The sequence below is a fragment of the Micrasema longulum genome, unplaced genomic scaffold (assembly GCF_059751315.1).
Source record: "Micrasema longulum isolate JH-2025_06_02 unplaced genomic scaffold, ASM5975131v1 h1tg000127l, whole genome shotgun sequence".
In the NCBI taxonomy this organism is placed as follows: Eukaryota; Metazoa; Arthropoda; class Insecta; order Trichoptera; family Brachycentridae; genus Micrasema; species Micrasema longulum.
In genome coordinates this window covers 645,776-662,168 of record NW_028277333.1, presented here as the reverse complement: position 1 = coordinate 662,168, position 16,393 = coordinate 645,776, and the positions used below count along the sequence as shown (strand labels likewise).

Genomic DNA, 16,393 nt, shown 5'->3' with positions numbered 1-16,393 from the left:
AATCTGTTATTTAAAATCTTGCATAATTTATTCGATCGAGAAACATTATTTAAAGTTATTGAATTGAATGTTTCACATTTTACAATATTAAAATGGTGTTCATTTACAAATAGACCATAATAATTTAAATAATAATAAAATTTTGTTATTTTTTCCGGCATGTTTTGACATTTCAATAAATTTAATTGACGTTGTAAGCAAGTAATTTAAATTTATTGACGAAAGAACTGGTGTCATTTGTCAACAGTATACTATTAAAGCAAAATGATTCTTAGGACATCTCCAAGTAAAGAACCTTTAAATAATATTTCTTATCTAATAGCTTACTCAAGAAGGAAAACCAACCGACTGGGTTTTGAGATGTTTAAATACAGTGTACATTTTGTATAAAGAGATAAGCTGAAGTAATCGGCAGTTTTCTTCCTCACACTGGGAACAGTCTATGCGCTGGGTGCGCTTAGATATGTTATTTTTTTATGGATATATAAACGGTGACGTTCATTTATAACATAAAAAAAAATATTGTATTCATTTTCCCATAACTACTACTACTATAAAACAATTTAATTGATAGTGAGATACTATGGTAAGCTGGGCATAATCGCTTATTTGGACTATTCGCCCCTGCTTTCTAGTTAATACTCTTACCAACCTACTTCGGTTTTTGTTTCCCATATATAGAAAATGATTTGAATTGTAAATGTGTTATCTTATTAAATAGGTGAAAAGAGCACTATTTTTTTACTGACGAGCTCTTGAGATATCAGGCTTCGAGTGACAGCCTTGAGGGGAACGACACAATTTCCCAATAATTTATTCCAATATTTCATTTTCCAGAAAACAAAAGTAATATTATTTCACAAATATTTCATATTAGGTCGCAAAAGAATTATTTAATACATCAAAAAATATATTTCTGGCAAAAACAAAAAGTTAAATATGTCAATTACAAATAATTAAAAATATAACAATAAAGGTTATTACATTATTATGTATTCTATGTTACAAAATAAAACCATGTTTTTTTTTGGGAAATGGACGAATGTAATTTTTTTTATTATTTATTATGGTTATTTCAGCAAACAAAACATAAAAACATTGACCTGAGAAAAGTTACATGCATTTACAAATTATAATTAACATATAAACAACAAATCAGTAAGAACAAAAATAACAAAATGTACACAAACATAAAGATAATTAAAACATACATGAATAACATAAAATAACCGATATTTGTAAAAATGAACACACAACGAAACATATAAAATTGAAACATAAATTGAAATAAACCAGTATTAGATAAAACCCATCAGAATCTCGATTGTGCCTATTTAACAAAAAAACCATTAGTTTAATAAATTAGTCATCTACCAATTTATTAAACGCATAATCTAAAAAAATCATAACATAAAAATAATAAAACGAAATCAACATATTACGACCGACATGAAGAACATTTTACAGAAGGGGATATAGTCTAGGCAGGGCTTATGACCTGTCATTGACTGGTTTAAGTGGCCACTTTACACACTGTGTAACATTTAACATTATGTCTATATTAGATCATCTATGTTCCTCCGACTCTTCCATCTGACGTTTATGAAATTCAAAAGCTAAAGCCTTTATTTTTGCGAGTAAGATTCATCTGATTGAATTATTTCACCTGCATACTAGGCAATGCTTAAAAATATTTTTCAATGTTAATACTTCTTCTAGAAACATGTGGATTCAACAACAATGTTTTGAGTTTGTCTACGAAAATTTGGATAAACTCAAAACATTGTTTATGAAAGAAAATTTAAAAATTCAAACTGTTTGTGGAAAGATTGGACACCTTTATTTCTTTTACGTTATGGATTTTCCAAATAGGTAGAGAGCCTACCATTTTCACGTTCAATTATTGTATGATACAGTATTCATTCTGAATACGCTCCCACAAAGCAGAACTTTCATTAAAAAAAGTTATTTAAAAAAAATATATTGAGGTTTTCTACTGACATTTCTTGGTGGAACTACATTTGAAGTAAACTAATGAAAATATGTCAATAGTTTTATTACACTTTTATGTATTATTTATAAAGACTAGTGTCAGACCAGTCTGACGATGTCAGCCACGTAAAACCTGTTAAGTGGTAAAAAATATAAATAGAACTGAAATAAAACTTTAAATGTATTTGTCGGCCTCGCAGTATACTGGTCAGCAAGTTTGCCTACCAGGCAAGAGATCTCGGGTTCGATTACCGGCATAGTTGATTTGAAATATTTATTTAAAAGGGTGTTTTCCACTAAAAATATTTCATAGTTCCTGGACATTCCTTCATGTAACAAAAATAATTAAATTAACATACGCTGCGATTAGTGTGCCAATGCAGTGCCCCACGTACTATTAGGTGCGGAAAGGTAATAATGATTATAATTTTATTATTATAACTATTTTTTTATTAAATTCCTCACAAATTGCTTTTAAAATATGCAAATATTTTTTTTTATGAAAGGTATTCGTATTTTTCGGCTAATATTATTATTATAAAAATTAAGAACGGATGATACTTAAATCCACAAATTTAGTTAATACAAATTACCAGTAACAATTTTCAACGATGACATGTTTAACTCTGGTATATTTATAATATTAATCAATAATTTTGAATATTTAAAGCATTATCTTCGAGGTAAAACATTTAATAAATATAAGTAGATACATATTTGAACATAACAACATCACGACTTTTCTATGTGTATTGGTTTTGAGAAATACACGTCTCTTCCTCAGAACACTAATTACACTAACCTGCAAATTTCACTGAATCTTCACCATTGTAGTTGCATAAAAATAAAAAAGCAGCGTTCTGATACGAGATATGTTGTTTACAGCCTAAATCAATGTGCATAATTCTCTCAGGATTCTCTCAATGCCTCTGTTTTTTTTTATTAAAAAATATCAATTTATACAAACAATTTACACAAATATACAATAGTAACTTAAAACATAGTAACACGTAATGTAGCAAACATAACTAACACAACAAACACAATTAAAAACACGGATATTTACAATGAGAGAACGGCCTTGAATAAAGAAGGACTCCTTGAGTGATCAGACGCAAAGGGTCCAAATACAACCCCCGTAAGGGGTGGACAAAACAAAAGAACGTGTGCGTTCCGCTCGGAAGGAAGTTAAGTCCTAACTGCATTAGCATCCCACAGGAATCGCTATATGTCTCACTATATTTATCACACCTAGGCGTCCGCGCAACTGAGAAGCTCCCAACGCAATACCCAAGACCGGACAAACCGACGGAAGAGTGTAAAATACGTACTGTTGGCCATCAGATCCACATTCCATGCTGGTCGCATGCCCCTGTCAAACCATTAAGCATCTCATATCTGGCATCATCCAATAGCATACAGTGCCATAGGATGTGCCGATTGTTGGCCATCTCCGCAAGCACAGCTCGAGATAAGGCAAGTCCAAGCTTATAAAGCTGGTCTCTAAACTCTCTATGTCCCGAAACCGTTTGTGCGGATAGTGAGGAGTACATTGAAAGCTTAAAATTTTTCTTTGTTTTGTTATTTCCGCAGTTTGATTGTAAAGAAATATTACATTTTCGCTTAGTTAGTTTTAAAAAAAATTATATTGAAATGCGAAACTGAAGAAAGACTTAAGTCTTTATGAATAGTTTCAGGAAAGGGGTGGATGCTTTCATTGTAAACCGTCTGTGCGGTATAATGGTCAAATACCAAGAACTTACAACACATCCTGTCTCTGATGGAAGGTAATAAAGACCATGTCAATCTCCCTGTACGTGCCTTTTTCCATATGTTCTGCAATTAATTGAGAGTTACGCCTTGCATGATATTACATAATTCACTTAATCTTGTCTCGGAAGGGCGCATCACAATATCAAATTATTTCATCTACTCTCATTTTCCCACAGAGAGTTTAACTACTGCTTCTTTTGACTCGAAATCAATCAGAACTCCTGTAGCCACAGGAAGCAGAAAGAGTGTCAGACGCCACAGTCCGATATGCACTTGTCAGTGCTAGCAGGAAAACTCTCTGTCTTATGAAAAGTGTAAGTCTAGATATTCAGCAGAGGAGTATGCGTATCTTTTGTGACAAAGGTTCGCCCACTTCTAACAGGTAGACACAGAAGTCACCGAAATGGCACGAATAGTAGCAAGATGCCTCAAGCCAACAACGACTGATAAAAATATACTCAATTACCGGAGTCACTCTACAATACATTTGAAGAAAAACAGCCGCAGAAGCAGAAAAGTACAAACAATCCCACGATTCTAGACATCTCCTACACTACCAACAACCAACATTCGCGTCTGAGATCTAGATTAGTTTTGAATCCTCACAATAAAAGAGAGAGCAACTGTTGTAACAGAATCTTGGAGCAAGACCGTGGATGTATTCACATGAAGGTATCCAAGAAGATGAACCTCTACCCTAATCCCTAAAAATCGCCCTCAAAAGACTAATGATGAGTGTTAAATGACGTTAAAAAATCTCCATAGATGGGGGTAACTCTCTGATGATATATTGTGTGACTGCAGTGTAACCCAGGACGACTGCTATCTAATGACATGCATGCTCATGAGAAAAGGCTGAACTCCTGGGGATCTAATTGTGGCAAATTGGAGAAACATGATATGATCCAGCCAAACACATAAACGACGTGAGTATTTATCACACAGTTTTAATTGTAATCATAAATGCGACAAACAAAAATAAAAAATAAAAAATAAAAAAAAAACTTTACATTTAGATTGAATTTCACGGCGAATTTGCAAACAAAAAAACGCATAAAAACTTTTGATCACGGCGATAACAAAAATTATGAAACGTCGTCCCTCGTGTCCCCTACCGCACTGCAGAAAGGGGGGGAAGGGGTTCCCGGGGCTGTAGGAGGGAGTTAAGGGCAGGGTAGGGGTAGTCCCAGAGGCAAACCTTGGACCTCCGTAGCATACACGGGGAATTTAATCAAGACGGATCTGACTGGACTCAAATTACTTTACAGCCAACAAAAACACATGCGATACGAAAAAACGTGTCGTAATACATAATCAACAAATTATCAATTTGGTGAAAAAAATAACAAACGCGATATAAATTTAAGTTCTAGTGGTAAAATATAGAATTTAAATAGATAGATAGACACAAATAACGCAGTCAACCTCTTTGAAAGGGAATATTGAAAGTATTCACGTCGAATTTATAACGCAAAAATAATTCATTTAATTAAGCATTTATGTAAATAAATAAAAACCATATGGAAGAATCGAAGAAATATGAAAATTAGAGTAGCTGAATGCAAATGATAAAATATGAAAAATTTAAACACAGATTTGTTGAAATGACTTTTTTTAACGGGATAAAAAACGTCATTGTGGAAAGGATAGTAAAAATCATTACTTTTTCTCAGAGAAATTACAATTGATGTAAACAGAGTGAAATATATATTTAAAATGAAAGTACGTTTAAATACAATATTATAATGTTCAATACATATTAAATATATTGGTTTGCTTAAGTGTATTACGATTTTTAACCACGTAAACGCATTATGAAACGTGAGCTTTTAAACTGAATTACCTCAAATTATCTATGTTCTAAAATATGTCAGATATTGTTTTTTTAAATACATATACAGGTATGTTCAAGAAAAGCAAAACGCTGGTTACATTTGTGCTTACCTTTTTACTGGATAATAGATTATTTGCAGGCCTTAAGAAAAGTTCTCCCAATCGATAACCAATGAACGTAGTAATGCAGAAAGCAGCCAGTCCACAATTTCGAAAAAGTGAGATATTGAAGATATCGGGTGCAGTAATGTAGATTTTACGTTTTGCTAAAAACAGCCAGGCCGCTTTCATGAAAAAACAATAAAAACCACATTCTAAAAATACTGTTGATCAGGAAAACGGCACTTCTCAATTTGCAGAAAACACTCACAGCACTATAACAATCTTACAGTATAGTATATAGATGCTTATGGGAAGATTAATGCCTCCAGAAATCTAGTTCTCTTTAATATACACTTGTTCCCCAATGTCAGCCAAAAAATGAATTTTATCTATTGTGGTTTACCACAGAGCTTAAAATTTTGTTAAATTTAAAAAAGAGTCTCCATAAAATATTCAAGCAAATCCGAAGTATCGATGACTATAATAAATTTTCCAAAACAAGGAAAGAATGCAAAATACTAACAAAAGTTTGTTATAAATCTCATATTAAAAACATTGATAGCTCAGCTTTATAATCAAACGAACTGAACCCGGCAATGCTTTGCCGTTGCTCAATTTGAGTTCTTGCTAAATAGATTAAATGAACACAATCAAAAATTTGATATCAATTATTGTATTTAGTCCAAATTAGATATGTTTGAATACATTGTTATTTTCGTGTATCGGTTTACAGTAATTGCGAGGACAGAGAATTTTGATAAATAGGTGTTCTAACCTTAGTTCGAACATTGTTTTCCTGTCACTGTCTTGAAAAAAACAACTGCATTTCAGACCTTTTGTTAAAAAATACCAAATTGACGTTTTGCTGTACCGTTTTCCGCACCTCAAAACAGAACCGATTTTGTTCTTTTTTAAAAAGAGTATCAGAATAAAATTTTCTTTATCGATATGTTTAGCGTTTTTCAAAAATAGTTATATTTGTATCCCGTGCGCCGTGCGCCCAAAGACAACAAAAAAAAACTGTGCTTTTTACGGGTTTGAATGGTTCTAGTTCCCGTAATAAACAATATTTAAAAAAAACGAAAAAGTATAGGGACACGCCAATGGTAAATATCTATAATGTGTAAAAAAGAGCTCTGCGCTGGTTTGGACATGAAGAGCGCATGGACAACGAAAGAACGGCTAAAAATATTTACAATGCGAATGTTCATGGACCCAGAAATAGAGGGAGACCGTGAAAGACATGGCATGACCAAATCCAACAAATGCTTGGTGATGGATATGACAAAAGATCTATGAATATAGAGGAAGCGAGATCTGAATGGAAAGATAGAGTGATGTGGTTTTCTATCCTCTATCCCTACCCTTACAGAGAAGCGGCGTGATAGTTTGTTGTTGTAGTTATTGAAAGAAAAAAATCTCTTGTTTCATAATGCAGAGAAAAAATACGAGAATACGTTTGTCTGAAGAAAAGTTAGACCGCGTTTCTTCTTAAGATTAAACATAATTAAGTATGCTTTTAAATTGACTAAAATCTTTAGTAAAAACGTAAAAAAGATGTTGTAACTTTTCATTGGTAAGTTGGTACTTGTTTATGATTGAATTCCAAATCTAAAAGTCAAAGATATTTTAATATTTAATTTTTTGTCATTATTACTTCCGACGTTTAATTTTAAATTTTAATTTTAATAGTTATAATCTATCATTAATATAAGATTAAGTTTGTTAATATTTTGACTATTTTGCTGTAATTTTTCTAGTTATTAAGTTCTATCTTCCTTCTAATTTTACTGTAAGTTTCTATTTTCTGTTAAATAGGCACTATCAGGTTTTGGTGGGTTTTTTTGTTAGTGCGTATTTCAATTTATGTTGAAATTTTTATTGGTTTGGATATGTGTTTATTATTACAATTGATATTTTGTTATTATTCTTGTACTTATATTTTTCTTGTCTTTGGTTTGTATGTATATTGTTATTCCTGTCTGTTTATGTTTATAAATGTAACTTGTTTTTGGCCGATGTTATCAAGTTTTGGTAGTAGGCCCTAATAAAGAAAAAAAAAAGTAGGTACATAGATACTTGTGTTTGAATTCCAAAACATACAATCATTCATTATTTTCAATTAAAGAATTATTTTAGCAAATGTACAACTCTGCTCAGGAATGCATTTTATTCAGGAATGCGATTTTCGAAAATGTATAGAATGTTAGTTGATATTATTTTAGTATAACCAAAAATCCAGAAAAAAAAAAAATAGGTGGAAATTATAAGGAATTCAATGAAATAATCTGACTGGGATCTATAAAAAAACAAATGTTGTTAGTAAACATAAAAAAACAGCTTTTTTATACACAAACAAAACCTTTTTCATTTTTTTTGTATCCGCATTCTCGGCGAATGCAACCCTGGTGATGGATAAAAAAAACATTAACGCTCGTTACTTTTTTTATACTTAATAAATTGAAGACTTTATGAGCTCATAAAATCTTCAATTCAAGGTTTGAAAACCTTTTCGTGGCAAAGATGTACATTTATCTGAAAACCGCACGTAAATCGGTCCGGTAGTTATTCAGTCCATCAAGGAGAACCATTCGAACATCGCCTTTTATATATTTATAGGTATTCTTTGAAATTATATAAAAAAAATAAGCAGCGTACATTGCGCATTTCCCACGAATATGAATCTAAACGGTAAAATAGCTAGTTCGACAGAAGAGTGTAAACCTTTTTGCAAGTTTTTTTAAGGAAGTATATGATGAACCTCTTCCAGACCACAAAAATTCTTCCTTAATTTTGACAAAATTATTGCATAATCCAACTTGAAAGTAACTTTTATCTTGCAAAAGGGACCTTCTTTCGTTGGATATCAATGAATCAGCTAAACCTGATAAAATATCTCCTATTTTTCTTAAACATTGCGCCTCAGAACTGGCTGAACCTATAACTTTGTTAATTATTAAATTATTGTCTCTAGGGCATTTTCCTTATAAGTGAAAGTCCTGCTATATCACGCTCATTTTCAAAAAGAGCGATGATACGTATATAAAAAAAACTATTGTTCTATTTGCATTTAGTCTGTCATTCCTTAATTGTTTGGTTCACTTATCCTCGATCTAATTTAACCGCAAATATTTTTAATAATTTATGGTAAACAGCCTGGTTTTATTAGAAGAAAATCAATTGCCACAAACCTTATGCTTTATTAGAATTGTATAAGTGAAGCTTTCGCAAAAATCATCAGGTAGACAGTACACACACTGACTTCAACAAGGCGTTTGATAAGGTTTCACATAAGGTAATGCTTTGTTGCTTAATGCTTGTTTTTTATTTTTACAAACGACATAATATCATGTTTCCAAGATAATGAAGTTTTGCTGTTTACTGACGATTGATTAATTTTTTTTTCTGTTTTCTGATATAAAGAGAGAGAGGTCACAAACATAGGACATTGCGCAACTCTGCAATCTAACTTTAATTGTTTGAATATATGGTGTGAAAGGAACAATTTATTCCTCAATGTTGACAAATGTAAAGTTTAGAATTTTTGACAAAATATGAACCCAATAGCTTTCAACTACACCATAACTTTTATAAATTTTTAACAAATGACCGAAATGATCGTTCGTCAATCGATCTTGGTATTATATTCGATAAAAATTCAACTTCATTTAACATGTACAGAGCATAACAAATAAAAGCATGAAAAGTCTGGAGTTTTTGTTGCAAACGATCAGAGATTTTGACTCAGTTGATGTAATGAACATGTTATATATTGCTTTAGTACGTAGTCAACATAAATTCAACTCGATTATATGTTTACCATATAATAAAGTGCATATAAATAAAATTGTAAGATTTCAACACAATTTTTTACGTTTCGTTAATTTTAAATAATATAGTTCAGTTGAATATATTAATAACTCATACATAAATAAATATTTAAATATGCAAACATTGGAAAATATTTAAAAAAACATATTTTTATTTAAAATATTAAATTCAATATTTGATTGTTCCGAACTGTTACAACTAATTAACTTGCAAGTTCCGGGCCGGGTTACCCGATATAATAAACTATTCTATGTAAAGGTATCTACAACAAACTACAGTGCACACTGCACACTCGCTAATAAGGAAAATTTATACATTTGCAAATGACGTAGATATATGTAATTTAACACTTTTGAATATTAAAAGGCAGTGTATCAATTTACTATCTTAAAATTGTAATACCTAAATAATACTATGTTGATTTCAATTGTTTACCGTTTATTGACTTGTATCTATAATATAAATAAGTATTTTTCTAACTTCTTCTAATATTTAAATTTTTTCAATATAATCTATACGAAAAAATGTTCTCCTGTTCTTTACTGCAATATATGTATGATTATTATGTATGATTATTAATTATTTTGTAAACCCATATATTTTCTACTAATATGTAATTATGGTTGTATTTTTTTTTCTTACTCTTCTTAATTCATTTTTTTGGTACTTTTTTGTGTAAAATACATTTCTGTCTTCATATTTAAAAAAACACTTCTGTTCTTTCCACTTTTATACTAATATGAAAATATGACATTTTTAATATTTTTCCTTTTCTTCTGAAAATCATTTTTATTTTTAATACTTCTGTGTAAAATACATGTCTGTCTTTATTTGTATATATGTATGTAAAACATGTAAAAGCCTACAAGGCATTTAAATAAATAAATAAAATCAATAAATAAATTGTGATAGATAATTTGATGAGTATTTTAATTTCATAAATTAGTATTTTAATACAGAATGTCACCTCACACATTTAAAGTTTGAATGAGGTATCATTTAATATTAGATGTGGTTGTTTTCTGCAAAATGCTTATTTTAGGTTGTCTGGTCAATGCAATGGTCAGCCAGTCTTAGAAAGTTCTCTTAAATTCTTTTAATAATATACATGATTAGATTATTTTTAAAGTTAATATTACAAATGAATTAGGTGATTCTTTCCAATCAAGAATCCTAATATAAATATAAAAATAATATTGACAATGTTTTGAGTATGTCCAAATGTACATAGGCTGGATTTGCATATTCCTTTTACAAAATGTTTTCCCTCTTTGTTGCAATAAATTTATGTAAATAAATGTTCAATCAACATTCATTGGAGTTTTACTATGGTTTGCTGTTTCCTGCAAAATGCACATATTGGGTTATGCGGTCAGTCAGACTTAAAAAAATATTAAAACGGATCAAATACATCGTTAAACCCTTTTTTGAGTTTTGAAAAAACAAACGTATGCATTATTTATCATTCCAACTGTTGTTGATTTGATTTTTCCCTCTTTTTACAGAATTGCTTTAATCTCAATTTCACTTATCTATGGCTGATTTCTGCATAACTACACACGTTTAATTGTAGTTTAAACATAAAAAAATACTGATTTCTGTGAAAACAATCCGATGAAAATATTATTAAGGTAGGTCAATATAATGTCAATTTTTACATAATTTACATATAAATCATTTGAACCAGCATAATATTTGATATGTCATTCCACTATTATTTATTTATTTATGTATTTATTAACGGACAGTGTCCATGTATAGAATTTATAAGGTTTAAATATTACAATAAAAGAATAGTTTAAAACATTAAAAAAAAAAAAGAAAGAAGCATTGACAAACATAAGGGACATCGAGATAAGATTTGGACTATTTATTAAGTGCTCGTTTAAATCGTTGTAAACTTAAACCAAAAAAGTCCAGATCTTGTCTTGAGTTAACAATACGACAAAGACGGGTCATTGGAGAATTTAGGCCATAGTTTGTTCTATGCTGATCGATGAACAGTACTTCATTGTTTCTCAATATACGAGTTGGAATATTGAATTTGACTAGTCCCAGTAATGATAGAACATCGATTATACCATTTAGTATGCTGAACATATATATGGAGTCAATATTAGTTCTACGTTTTTGTAGATTAGAAATATTTAACATTGACTCTATTTCAGCATAAGAATAATTATTTCTCTCTAGTCTGAGCATTCACGCTATTTTTCGAAGCAAGCGATGTTGGACTGATTCAATGTGATTTATGCGATTGACATAGAATGGAGACCAGACCACGGAGGCATATTCTAGAATAGGGCGAACAGTTGAGCAATAAAGAGTTTTGATTGTACGGACATGAGTAAAATCAGAGGATATTCTGTTAATGAAGCCAAGTAATTTAAGTGATTTATTTACTGTATTGTCTATATGCTCGTTGTATGTCAGTTTATAGTCCAAAACAACTCCTAAATCTCTGATGGACTTGACTACATCAATTTTGGAGTTTTCTAAATGGTACTCGAAGGAAATTGGTTGTTTTGTTCTATGAAATGACATTATTTTGCATTTTTTAATATTTAGTTCTAATTTATTGACTTTAGACCATCGGTTAAAAGAGTTAATGTCTGATTGAAGAAGAAAGCAGTAAATACAAATATATACAAATACACACAAACACACCCTTTTGTTTACCTCAGTTTAATATGTATGATGATTATTTTGAAAAATCGCTGGTCTGTCTTTGAACCGTATATATTTTTGTAAGTATATAATTGTTGACTCTTAATTTATTTTATTTATTTATTTAAATGCATTACTTTGCTGTTCATTATTTGAGATATAAGTCCCAACTCCAATGGGCCGAAAATTCTGTGTTGATAAATAAATAAATGACTAGTGAAAGCCGCTATCATACAATCCTTTTTTTACTGCAAAACTTTACGCCTCTATTAATTCTTGCTAAAAATATTAAATTTCAGATTCGTGAATATTTTGACCAATATCCAATCTAACCATATTCTACAAAGGAAAAAAATTATTTGACCCACAGTTCCAAAGTAAACAATTCGTTTGGTCAGATATTATTATAATGATGTATATAAATTAATATACGCAAAGAGAAAACAAATATTAGGAGTTGAGAGAAAACAGGCATTTAGTACCTACATATGTAATAACATTAAATATATAATAGGATATAGCATTGATAAATAATAATGCATGCACAAACAAAACGGATATTGATAGGTTTAAATCGTAATAACGAATTAAAGCCATTATCCTGTTTATTAACATTAACCCTTTTCTTGGCAATATATCATAGAGGATACGTATTATATTTTTTTTCATGAACTAAAACCGAAGTAAAAGCATTCAGTTAAAACTCTTATACCGTTTTTTTTCCATTCTTAAATAAATTATCACAATTCACAATGAAGTTTGATTTAAACTCGATTTTTTTTGGGTTCTAAAGCTTTCAAAAAGAACATTTTTCCATTCTGCCAAGAAAATTCTGAATTCACTACGAGTATTATATAAAGAACTAAATAATACATTACCTTAAATGAAAAAAAGATCCATATCTTGAAGCTAACATTCATTTTTTGATAAATATAATAATGAAACTTATTGAATTTAAAATGTCAATACGAATTTACGTGTCAAGGAATAAGTAATGATAAAAGTCCTTTAAAGCACCAAATAGGGAAATCGAATATTTCTCATACCCGATGAGGCGTCAATGTTATTTATTATCTTGAATAAAAAATTGGAAATGTCTAAGTATTGAGAATGCTTAAATCAAAGGGATATTATACTCAAAGTTTTTGCACAAAAAATACTTTTCTATGCAATTTATTCGTATATTTTAGTACCAGTTAAAACTTCATTTTTAGGTTCTTGCTTAGCTTGATTTTAGTAGCTAAATAATGCAGTAAAGAAATTATGGCGATAGAAAAATTATTTTTGAATCAGATTATTAAACATAGCTTGAACAACAAAATATATAACCTTAAGCTGCCCAATAACAGTACCTACGCATTATAAAAGTCTTACAGGGAATTGAGCCTGAAACCACAGAATTATGCGTGAGCTAACGATAATTCGGACAAATATTTAAAATACCGTCATAAAAACCCCTTAAACAAATTTTCATCAGCAATCTCAGAATGATTATTATTGAAAACAAAAACACAAGATTATTTTTAATTTTAACCTTAACCACCCCAAATAAAACACACAAAATCTATGGAAGAGTGTATTGTTCATTTGTTTAGATATATTACTCGTAAATTATAGGCAGCATGATACGTCACATGCTGGTCAAGGAACAATGGAATATATTTATAAACCACGTTTTGTATTACTATGTCAGTGAACTAGCAATTACACAGGTACTTACGTAGATTTTCAATGTCACTGATATCATTATATATTTATGTGGCTGAGCTATAAGGGCCAATGACTCAAATCGTAAAATTACAAGAAAGTAATTATTTAGCCGTATTGTGGCGTAATTATTATATTTTGAGTTTTTCGATAACAATTAACTATAAAAAAACATTACAACACATGTTAGTGAGTATGAAATACTTAAATATAAGAGATTTTTTCAAATTGACATCGACCCTTTTCAAAATGTGGCAAGAAAAATAAAAATCCTGACATTGGCCCTTCTAGATCCAAGACATCATCATCATTTCCTTTCCGCACCTAATGGTGCATAGGGCACAGCATTGGTACACCAATCGCAGCGTTTCTTGATCATTTTTGTTACATGAAGGTAAGGTGATCAGTCTTACGCTTCAGTTACCAGTCCAGGGACTATGAAATATTCTAGTGTGAAAACACCCTTTTTAAATAAATATTTCATATCAACCATGTCGGGAATCGAACCCGAGACCTCTTGCATTGCAGGCTAACGCGCTGACCATTACACCACAAGGCCGTCAAAGACATCCATCCAAGACACGGATCTGTAATTGGTCTATTTTTAATGATCCTGTGTAGGTAGAGCTCGTTCTTCAAGAAGAGGATTTCCCAAAAATTCTTAAATAGAACCAACTAAATAGCAATCACTATGATGAAATAATGACCCTTTAACGTGAGCGTCTTTAAAAAAAACATTATAAGAACATTATTACATAATTCTTAGGTTTTATTAAAAAAATCGTTTTTGTGTAGATACATCTAATGTAAGTCTATTGTTATGTTTTTAACAATGCTTCGAGTATACCCAAATGTCGGCAGACAGGCTAAATGTCCTTCCTAGGGAATTATTTAGATGTAAATATGTTATTGCAATAGAGAGAAAAACATTTTTGAGAAGGGAATATGGAAGTCTAGGCAGGGCTTTTGTCTTGTCATTGGCTAGTTTAAACGGCCACTTTACACTTTGCGTAGCATTCACCATTGAGCTTCAACATTGACATTTTCTCAACTCTTTCATCTGTTGACTTTTGTGAAGTAAAAGAGCAAGAGAAGATTTATGAATAATTGAAAATTGTTTTCAGGCGTTGCCCAGTAGGTAAATTAGTTCAGGCGTACGAATCTCACCTTCATGATCAAGGTTTCAGCTTTTCTACTTTGCAAAAGTCTACAGATGGAAGAGCTGAGGAAATGCGAATGTTTAAGCATAAGCAGAATGGTAAATGTTACACAGTGTGTAAAATGACCACTCAAACTAGTCAATGACAGGTCATAAGCCCTGTTAATGCCTGGACTTCTTTATTACCCTCGCAAAAATACTTTTCTTCTCTGTAACAACAAATTTAGGTTAAGTTTTTAACTTTGAAATTTGAGTCGGTCAACCGTGTAATACCTGTCTCAGTAAAATGTAAAATAAAATAACTTTATCTCTCATGAGTAGAGCAGTGACGGTGCGCCTGTGAACCCGGCACGTGCTCAGGAAGCCTCGGGAGAGCTCTAATCTGAGCTGCCTTTTCCTCACACCCATTGGCCTCTAGAATCTGGAAGAGCCATTGATAACGATGTTTCGGCAGGGGTTAGCACTTTAATTTGAAGGAAACGAGAGCGTTCACCGATGACTTAATCTGGTCTGACACTCCATGTGGAACTAAACGTGTCAAAAAGGAAAACAGTTTTTTTATACGTACATATTAACATATTACAACAGAGATTAAGAACACAAGGGTTATGACCTGTTATTGGCCGGTTTAAGTGGCCACTATACACACTGAGTAACATTCATGTGATAAATCCACCCGGTTCATGAAAAAATAAAGAAATCGGAAAAAATAAAGTTTTCAGGCGTTGCCTAACATGTAGGTGAAATAATGCAATTAGATGAATCTCACCCGCATAAATAATCGTTTCAATTAAATGAATTAAAATGTTCAAATATGAGCAGAATGGTAAATGTTACACAGCATGTTAAGTGGTCACGCAAATCAGCAAATGATAGGTCACAATCCCTGTAGATGCCTAGACTTCTATATTACCATCTCTAAAATGTTCTTCATTTCTGTTGTAATATTTTAATACAAACAGCTCCCCAAGGAGTTGAATTCAGTCCGTGTGGACAAAAATTTCGACAAACTCAAAATATTGTTAATACGAACAAATAATTAGTACTAACAAATTTTAATTTAATTTTGTAAAAATTATTGAATTTCAAAATGTTTGTATCCTCTTAAATTAACATTAAAATGACCAGTATTTTTGTGATTGTGTGATTGCTCATTTGACTGTTCAATATGAAAAAAACACTGCAGTTTCATGATTATTGCAGTATTCTTTTCGATATTTTACTTCATTGATTTGAAATAACATTAATGTTTGCGATGTATCATTTTTGTACATTTTTGATTATGGAATATAGAAGCCTAAGTGAAGCTTATATCCTGTTGTTGGCTAG

The 16,393-nt window shown here is 30.9% G+C and overlaps 1 non-coding gene across 1 annotated transcript; it reads right to left on the bottom strand.

Moving 5' to 3' along the window:
• Positions 1–14,391: 14,391 nt before the first annotated feature.
• TRNAC-GCA (transfer RNA cysteine (anticodon GCA)) lies at positions 14,392–14,464 on the bottom strand. The gene has a single exon. It is a non-coding gene; the product is annotated as a tRNA-Cys (tRNA).
• Positions 14,465–16,393: the final 1,929 nt, after the last annotated feature.